We start from the raw sequence: 9,314 nt of genomic DNA, 5'->3' as shown, positions 1-9,314 counted from the left end.
AGATATTTAATTTAATTTTTTTAATTTTTTTTTTTTTGTTTGTGTTTTTTTTTTTTTTGCCTTTTCTCTGGTCATCTCTCCCCACCTCCTACCTCCCCCTTCCTGGCCCCCCCACCCCCATTCCTTTGATCCCCATCCTGAGGCCTCTGGGTCTGGCCCTTTCTCTGTTTTGACACTCAGGGCTCCCTCAATTGCCCTTGTACCTTGTGGGCCTCAAGGGACCTCCAGTGGGTTGGCAGTCCCTTCTGTGGCCTGTGGTCCCCTCCGGGGCTTGTGGGTATCATTCCACATGTTCCACCTCATGCTCAAGCACAAGGAGCTCTAGGGGCTGCTTAGAGACACCGTGAAACTCTGTCATCTGAGGTCTGGGGTGTTTACCCTCTTCTGGAGAAGGCAGCGCTATGATGGACACTGGATGGCCAGTATTTCACAACCACTCCATGCATAAGAGATCAGGAAATGGGGCCCAGCAAGGCAGATGGTGGAGCAACCAAGGCAAATGTGAGATGGCACCCAGACCTGGGCCGCTTGTCTTGGGAGGTAAATGGTTGATGCCCAAGGTAGGAGTTGGGGGCTGGCTAGAGCCTGGAGCATCTGGAGCCTCTTCTAGGCTGGCTCAAACCTTCTATTGTGGCAGGAGGGCTCTGGGTTGGGGGAGTATGAAGCTCCACTAGATAGCCCTGCTGCCCCCAGATAGCAACAAGCCCCCTGGCTCCTTTCCTTCCTCTACCCAGAGGCAGGACCCAAGTGCAAATGCTGCCCTGCACATACTTGTTTTAGGGATTTTTCTTAACTGCTCCATGTTTCCATGTCTCCATTTATAACAGGAGTCTTAGGTGGCTGTTAGGGGGGTTATATGAGTAAAACCTGTCAGCTGGACAGTGCCTGCACATAGCAAGTGCTCAGTAAGGGGCATCAGGGATTGTCAGCCTCTGAGCAGAACTTTAGAGCAGCCCTTGGGCTGAGAATATGGGTGCACCACTCCGTAGGTGAGGAAACTGGGTGAACCTTTTAAGGCCACACAGTGGGAAGATGGCAGGGCTGGGCCTGGGACCAGGCCCCGACCACCCCTAGGCCTTCAGCCTTGCCTCACATTGCCATCCTGTCTCTAAGGGAGCAGACTCCTTGGGGCTTCCTGGCTGTTATAGTATTTGTCAGTCCAGGGCAGGAGGGGTCCACTGGGCCACTTGCTGTCACATACCACTGCACACAGGATAATATGGCCCAAGAGTTAGGAGATGCAGGCTCATACCTCAGACTTCCCTTGGATGGATTCACTGGAGGACCTCAGGCAGGCTCACTACTCAGTCTCAGTTTCCCCTGACATTACTCAAGTGATGGTTTATCATGATTACACCGAGGCATGAGTTCACGAGTGTGGGCATTGTCATTGTCTCAGGTGTGCTACATCCTCAAAACCACACAGGCCAGCAAGGCAGAGGTGGGCCTGAGTGCACAACAGCTGTTGAGTAGCTACTTTGTGCTAGGCATCAGCCCAAGGGCTTCCCACAAATTATCTCATTGCCCACAACAAGCTGAAAGGTGAGAACTATTGCCAACCTCTTCTAGCAGATGGAGGCTATCAGGCGTTGAGTTACCTGTGCAAGGTCTTGCAGCTTCTTGATGATGGATGGGGCTTAGATCTGCCTGCTCATTGAGCAGTGCCCTTTCTGCTGCACCAAGCTGCCTGTCCATGGCTGGCAGGCTGGGCATGGTGGGGGCAGCTGTCCTGCAGGCAGAAAGCTGGAGTGCTGGGAATTGAGAGGAATGAGGAGGTAAGGGGTAGGTAGTGGGTATTAGGTGGGGGTGGCTGTGACCCTCAAGTCAATGGGTGAAAGTGTAGAGAGCGTGGCCCACAGAGAGCACCAAGCAAATATTTATTGAGTGATAGTTTTCTGTAGGGCCTCAGGCTGGGGTGTGGGAGCTGGATCTGGTCCTGGAGGAGGAGGCTAGACAGGTGAGACCAAAGGCAGGGAGCTGGAGTCAGGGACCAGGCTCTGGTCCCTGAGAATAAACTGAGTCAGAAGCCTCCTTGCTCAAGGAGTCAGTATGGGCAGGAGTGAGAGTGGGGGAGTCCCAGAGGGGGCGGGTCTCGTGAGTGCAAGGCTGAGCTGGAGAGGATGGGGGTGGAGCGGGGAGCTCTGACCCTGGGGCTTCCATGTAGGGTAGGGTGGGGCAGGCAGAGGTGGGGTGGTGGGGTCTGTGCCTGTGCTTGGTATCCCGAAGTGTGGGCATCCACCTGTGTAGGGGCTGAGTACATGTCTGTGTGTACCTATGACTGCATGTATGTCCCTACTGTAGTCATGTGTTCCCCAAACTAGAAAAGACAGTTCTCACCCCAAAGCTCAGGCACAGCCTTGGAACCATGCTCAGTTCTTCTTGTTCTCTCACACTCCACATCTCACCCATGAGCAAAGTTTTCTTAGCTCCTCAAAAGAGATCCCAAATCCGACCCATCTCGCCATCTCACTGCTTGGCTCAAGCCACAGCCATGCCTGCATAGACTATAACAGTAGCCTCCAAGCTGTTTTCTCTCTCGCCTGCTCCTGAACAGTCTAACAGGAGAAGATGCAGGGTGATCTTTTAAAACCATATTCTAAATCAAACCATGTCCTCCCCTGCTTTCAATCTCCAGGGCTTCTTGCCATTTGTAGGATAGATTCCAAACTTTTATCACAGACCAGAAGGCTTCTCTCTGATTTCACCTTGGACTCACATGGGCCAAGCATGCTCTCATCCCAGGGCCTTTACACTTGCTCTCCTTTCTGTCTAAATGTTTCTCCTCCCAGATGTCTCTGTGGTTCACACCTGAGTTAATTTAGGTCTTTGCTTAAATGTCATTTCCTTGTAGAAGTCTTCTCTGACCATCCAATTTAAAGAGCCTTTCTAGTCCCGGTCTTCTGTCCCTGTACCCTGCCTTATTTATTTTCATTTTACTTATTACCAACTGCCAATTATATCCATGTATGTATTTAACTTTTTGTTATGGAAAGTTTCAAACATATACAACAGTAGAGAAACTAATACAGTATAGTGAATCCCCATGTGCCATACCTCAGCTTCAATAATTATCAACCCTGGGCCAATACTTTCTCCCCCACATCTCTCTCCTATCCAGAAAACTCCAGATGTAGCACAATCTCATCTGCAAATACTTCCGTGCAAAGTTAGATTTTAAATGTATCTATTTGTTAGAAGGCAGCCTTTAGGGGAGCTGGTGTTTGTCTGTCTTGCTCACTGCTGTGTTCCTAGAGGCTAGAACAGTGCCTGGCTCATAGCAGCTGACTCAGGATGTCTGTTTAGTTGGGTCTCAGGTCTCCAGGGAGGGTGTGTGTGCAGGTTCTGGTCTGTACATGCCTGTATGAATAGCTGCATGTGGCAGTCCCAAGAATATATGTGTGTGTGCATGTGTGTGCTGCCGCAGCAGCTGGTGACTAAATGCATGCTTCCTCCCTGACATCATCCCCACCCCCTCAGGACCCAGGACTTGCTCTGGGGAGTATTTCTCTCTTTCTCAGCAAGGCGTGGGTGTGAAAGGGTGGTAGGGGGTATGCACCAGTCCCTGTCTCACGTTCTGGAGGGTTGGGTTTGAGGCCAGGATGGCCTGGAGAGCCCTTCTCTGTTCTTTTCTGGCTAGTGGAAGGCTATGCTGTCTCAGCTGGCAGAGAGGGCAGCCTCTTCCCTTCCTGGCACTGAAGCCCAGTGCAGCTGGGCTGGCATCAGCTGGGTGGGGTGTGGGGTATGTATGTATGAGGGAAAGGGCTATCCCATCCTGGCCGACTCCTAAGGCTTCTAGGTTGACCCCTGGGTAGTTGAGACAACTGAGACCACTCAAACTGGGGGCACCTGGGTACAGAATTCTGGCCCAGGGGCTCAACAGTCTTCCCCCAACCCCCATTCCAATTTCTGCATCTTAAAGGTGCGGCTCTGGAAGGTGAGCAGTGGTGGAAAAACATGCCTCCAGCCCAGCACCGGGTTTACTCCTGAGGGCTACTCCCTATCAGATTGGACCTTCTACAGCTTCTCCCAGCCTGATCTCTAGAGCTCTGTCTGCTCCAGGGCCCAGCCTCCTCATCAGTCAGGCTCTGCCCTGACCTCAGCATTCCCCATTCTTTAGGTCACAGCCCAAGCTTTCTCCTCCAGGAAGCCTGTGTTTTGGCTCTCCGTGAGCCCGCTCCTCCCACCCTGCCCTCTTCTCCAAGGTAGGCCAGATGGTCCCTGCCCACCTCACTCCCAACCTCAGGGAGAGTCCTCTGAATCAATGGGGTGGGAGTGGAGGAGGGGAGGTCAGAGCAGGGCTGCCTGCTTCTACCCGGAATTTGACCCCTTGCTGCATACTTCACTCTCCCTTCCAGGACCCAGCAAAGGAGAATGCCTTGAGGTCCTCTTTTCTGAGTGTGGAATACATGCATTTGGCCTTCCAGAAGGACTGAATATTTGTTTAAGCATTAACTATGTGCCAGGCACTGTGAGGGCTGTAATTAATTATAACAATAACATCAACTTAGAACATTCGTTAAGCACATAAAATATGCTAGACCCATATGCTAGGCAGTTCAATAATAACCATCATTATAACAGCACTAATCATATGGTCATCATTTACTGAGCATTTACTATGTGCCTATTATTGTTCTAAGAGCTTTGCCACAAAATGACCCTTTGAAAAAGAGGTCTTGATCAGTTGCACTGTTTTGATAGGTCCTAATTCAGGCAGAGAACTGGGACCTGGGCTGGGGCCTCTGGCTAGCCACATCCAATAGATGCTGGTAGGGATAGGAAATGGGGCAGAAATGAAGACAGGAGGTGGGGTTATAGGCAGAAAGCAGGCAGCAAGCTCCCTCAGGCCTAGATCCATACTCTCTAGGTCAGTTATCCCACCTGATTTAGAATAGGTGGGTGGACTTGCACAAATTCATTGGGCAGACAGTAATTATCCCTGCCCTCCTTCCTTCAGTTCATGGGTTTTACCCCCAGACCCAGAGGTTCTCAGGGCAGATCATGGGGCAGAGGTCTGGAATCTTCTTGGAGTTTTTTGGCCCTGTCCCAGCTGCCACACCCACAAGGCAACCTCTTACCATGGCTGACTTAGAAGGAGCCCTTCCACCCCAAGTCACCACCTTCAGGAGCACCCAGGCTCTGCTAGCTTCACCCATCTGCCTGCTTGCTCAATAGCCCATTAGAACCGGCTCCACCTTCCCCAACAAGACCCAACAGGGCCATCCCACTGCCCTTTTTCTCTGGTTCTTGGAGGTCTCTGTCCTGGCCAGCATTGCTGGCCCATCCACACTTACCCCAATGCCTCTCTTGGTGCGGGGAGTCCCACTGCTGAGAGATGTGTGCTTGGCATCTAGAGGGCCTCTGAGCCTCTGGGAGGTGTGCTATGTGGTTGTGACAATCAATCCTCTAAGGTTGGGACTCTGCGCTCCCTGACTGCATGCAGAGTCCTGTGGGTACACCCTTGGCTCTACTTTGCTTCTTGCCCCTAAAAGTTGGATCAGGTGAGCCCTACAGTGGTTAGACCAGCTGGCATAAGAGATTCTGAGGAGGGACTATAAGGCAGAAGGAAGCCAAATGTGGGGGCACTCTGGGTTGTCCCCTCTTCCTGCCCCATTTAATCGACTTTGATTCTATCTGTGGTGGGCTCCCATGTATGATTTGGTGAAAGTGGCAGAAACCCATGGGTTTCGGAGCAAATAGACTTTGGGTGCCTGGGTAGGAGGTAGCCATGGATGAGAATGAAGAGAAAGAGAAGCGAGCTCTGAAGTCTGGGAAGGACAGTTTAAACCTGCTCTTTAGAAACTTAGGGCCCGGGGTCAGGTCTGCCTGGGTCCTAAAAGGGATCTGGGAACCAGAGCAGTGATTGGGAGCCCAGCCAGCACCCCTGGGGATGAGGGAAGCCAGGGGAACCAGAGTGGCAACTCAGGAAGGAGGTCTGGATAAGATTCGTTGTCAGAGACTTCTTGGCCTGTGTAAAGAGAGGGGCTATATTCTGGCAATAGACGTTAATGGAACATCTACTATGCACCTAAACCTGGGCCAAGCTGGACACTGCCCTGGAGAAGCACATGGCATTAGTACAGAGGGCTGGGACCTTAGCAACTTGGGAGGAGAGGGGAATTTGACACCCCAAAGGCGTCACACAGGCTGGGGGCCATGGCTGACATTTGTTCTGAGGGACAGAAGGGATAGTTAGTGTGGCAGCCTCTCTTGTTCCCACCCTCTGTGGGACAGAGAGCTCTGGGAAGCCCAATCCCTCCCTCCTTCCTGACCAGGCCTGGCTGGTAAACTGAAGGCAACTTCTCTCTTCTCTGCTGGCTGCTGCTGCTGTTCCACCAAGGGCGAGACAGATGCATTAATTGGTGACCTTGGCTGGATACCTCTCTTTGTCCTTCCCTTTGTAAGTAGGACCCAGACAAGTGGAGAGGGGCCTGGGAAGGAAGGACCAGCTGGCTTGCAGTAGGCAAGGTATAGGGGGCTGCAGCATTTTCCAGGGACCCGTCTTTGGGAAGTGAGGGCGAGAGTGGGTTGCTCCCTGAGACCCTCTGTGCTGGATCAGACCTGGTTGCCAGCCTCACCCTTCTCTGCTTCCCTCTTTGTCTCATTGGAGGCCCCTGGAACAGGAACCCCGACATCAGAACCATATCCTCCCAAATATGTGGAGTATTTGGGACTTCAAAAGAGTGCAGGGGAGAAGGAAAGACAGCTCAGGGTTAAGTCCACAGTAGATGTTTAGTAAACATCTATTGTCGGTGAAGTGAAAGATGAAACCCTGGAACAGAGTCAAGAGGTCTGACCTCTTTCCAGCTGGGTCATTGCCTTCATGTGATCTTGGCCTGGTTCCTAATTCTGGCTCAGTTTCCCCAATCAGAGGTTGAGGGGGAAGACTTAAGTCAGTGTGTCTTAAACTTTGCCATTTGGTTGTGTTCTAGGTACCTGGGACCTTGTTCAAATGCAGAGAGCAATTTATCAACTCTGGGGGTGGCCTGATATTCCTCATATCCCATAAGCTCCCTGGTGTTGCTGGTCTATGCACCCTACTTTGAGCAGCAAAAATTTAGACATCTCATTAAATTTGGGCACTTTGTGACCTCAGCAGCCATTAGAAGGAAGCCTTGGATTAGCTCCTGGCTCTGGGCTAAGAGAGTTGTCAGTTCACAGGCTGGGAGCAGGGGAGCTCCTCCCATTCCCAGCTCGGCTGTGTTTGGGAAGAAAAGTCCTTTCTTTTCCACTGGTTGATTTAACCATGGGCTGCTTTTGTCTTTAGGAGCTCTTAGGACATCTAAAATGTGAAGGAACACAACATAGTCCACCAGTTATCCTAGTGGCCACAGGGGGCCTTCTGAGGAGCTGGCACCCTTTATGAGGACTGCAGCTATCAGTTAAATACTGTACCTCATTGCACTGAGAATGCAAATGTGACCAGGGGGTAAGTTGGGCATGCTCGGTTTTAGGGGCTATAGGTTGCTTCTTCTAGGGAAAGGCCCAACACTCTCTACGGAGAGAAGGAAGCAGACAGAGCCACCTGCCCTCCCACTCTGGGCTTCTTCTCATCAGGTAGCTCACACTGCTGAGTTACAATACACATCACAGTGTGGTAGTTACTTATTGGCAGGTCTGAGGCTCTTCAGGGAGGGCTGTGTAGATTCCTATCTGCATCTCCCACAGCAGTTTTAGGGCAAAATGACCTTGCTAACGCCTGACCAATCCTAGTGGTAAACTACACAGGGATGCTGTTATCTGAGAGGACCTAGGATGGGCCAGGGGCTGTGAAGAGAGGAGTCCTGCAAGTGTGGTTTCCATTCTGGCTTCACCCACTTGCCAGGCTCCCTCACATGTTATGGCCAGGAATGGAAGACCTAACCAGAGAACTCTGGGGGGCTGCCCGGGTACCCCCATCTCTTTAAGATTTGGAATCTTCAGGGCTCAGAGGAAGATGCCAGCACCCCTGGCAGTTCCCATTGGTTAAGAGAGGTGGTAGGGGGGTACTATTTCTCCTGCTTTCTATTGGAGGATGATGGTTCCAGCTCTGTGGATTTCACAGCTGCCATAGAAACTCTACTTAAGAGGCCAGCTTCTAGAAATGAAGAGAGGGGCTCAAAGGCTAAACCATTTAGGGTGGTAGACAGGACTTCCAAGCTGAGGACATGGGATCAAGGCCTCTCTGACATCCCCTTCCCTGTTCCTTTCACATCCTCTACCACCATCTCTCCCACTGTGGGACACTTCCCAGCTCTGCTGATATCAGCTTGGGTCCCTGGATGGGCAGGACATCCTGGCCCTTGGCTTAATGTGGACAGCTCCTGGGACTGTGGGAAGGCCACAGACAAGGAGCATATATCTCCAAAGTTTGTGTGTGCACATATGTCTGAAGGTGCCTGTTTGTATAAGTGCACATTGTGTGTGTGCGTGTGTGTGTGTGTGTGTGTCTGTGTGTGTGTGAGAGAGAGAGAGAGAGAGAGAGAGAGAGAGAGAAAAAGGAAAAAATGGAGAAAAAGATTAAGACACAGTGACCTAGTGTAATCTAATAAAGGCAAAAATTAATAAGTGTGAGAGGTTCCCAGACATTCCTCATCACCTGTGTACAAGTTGGCTTCTATCCTCAGTGCCTGGAAAGAGAGAGCTGACTCCTTAACAGAAGGTTTGCAAAGTGGATAGCAACTCCCTTAAGCTAAAGTTTGCAAGATTCTGGCAGAGCTGCTAGCACAATGCCCTGGGTGCCAGCCCATTGTCCAGTAGCGTCTTAGAGAATCAGGAGTAGTGTCAGTCTGTGCCAGCTCACTGGGGGAAGGGCAGGCCAGCCTGTGTGACAGAGAGGGTAGCATCAGTCCTCTGGGGGAAAGCCAAGCTGAAGCCAAGTCCTACCTGGTGGGTCTGTCACCCTCATCTCGGCTTACACTTCCAAGGAAACTGGTTGCCCTGGGTGGAGACTGGCTCCAGATATCAGGGCCCTGAGGATCCAGTCCTGGGCTCTTGGGAGGGGCACGGCAGAGCATAGGGTGTGGTGTGGAGACACCCTTGGCAGGGCCCTTTGCGAGACCGGCCTGGAGGGTGCTGAAGAGACAGGACTTATGAAAGGAAGTGGGGCCGGGATTGTGAGCTTCGGGTGCGGAGTGATCTCTCTGGGGTCCCCACCCATGGGCCCTGGCCACTGTTGAGGGCAGGCTTTACAGTGTGGCAATAAGAGCTGGCTGGGCCTAGAGGTCTGATCTGCTCTACTGCTGCCTTGCTGTGTGTGACTCTAGAGAACCCTTTGCCCTCTCTGACTCCCTGTGGTCCTCTGAGGGCCCTTGCAGCAGTGATACTAAAATTCC

This window comes from Pteropus alecto, unplaced genomic scaffold, assembly GCF_000325575.1.
Source record: "Pteropus alecto unplaced genomic scaffold, ASM32557v1 scaffold38, whole genome shotgun sequence".
Classification (NCBI taxonomy): domain Eukaryota; kingdom Metazoa; phylum Chordata; class Mammalia; order Chiroptera; family Pteropodidae; genus Pteropus; species Pteropus alecto.
Note: the sequence above shows the minus strand (reverse complement) of the source record.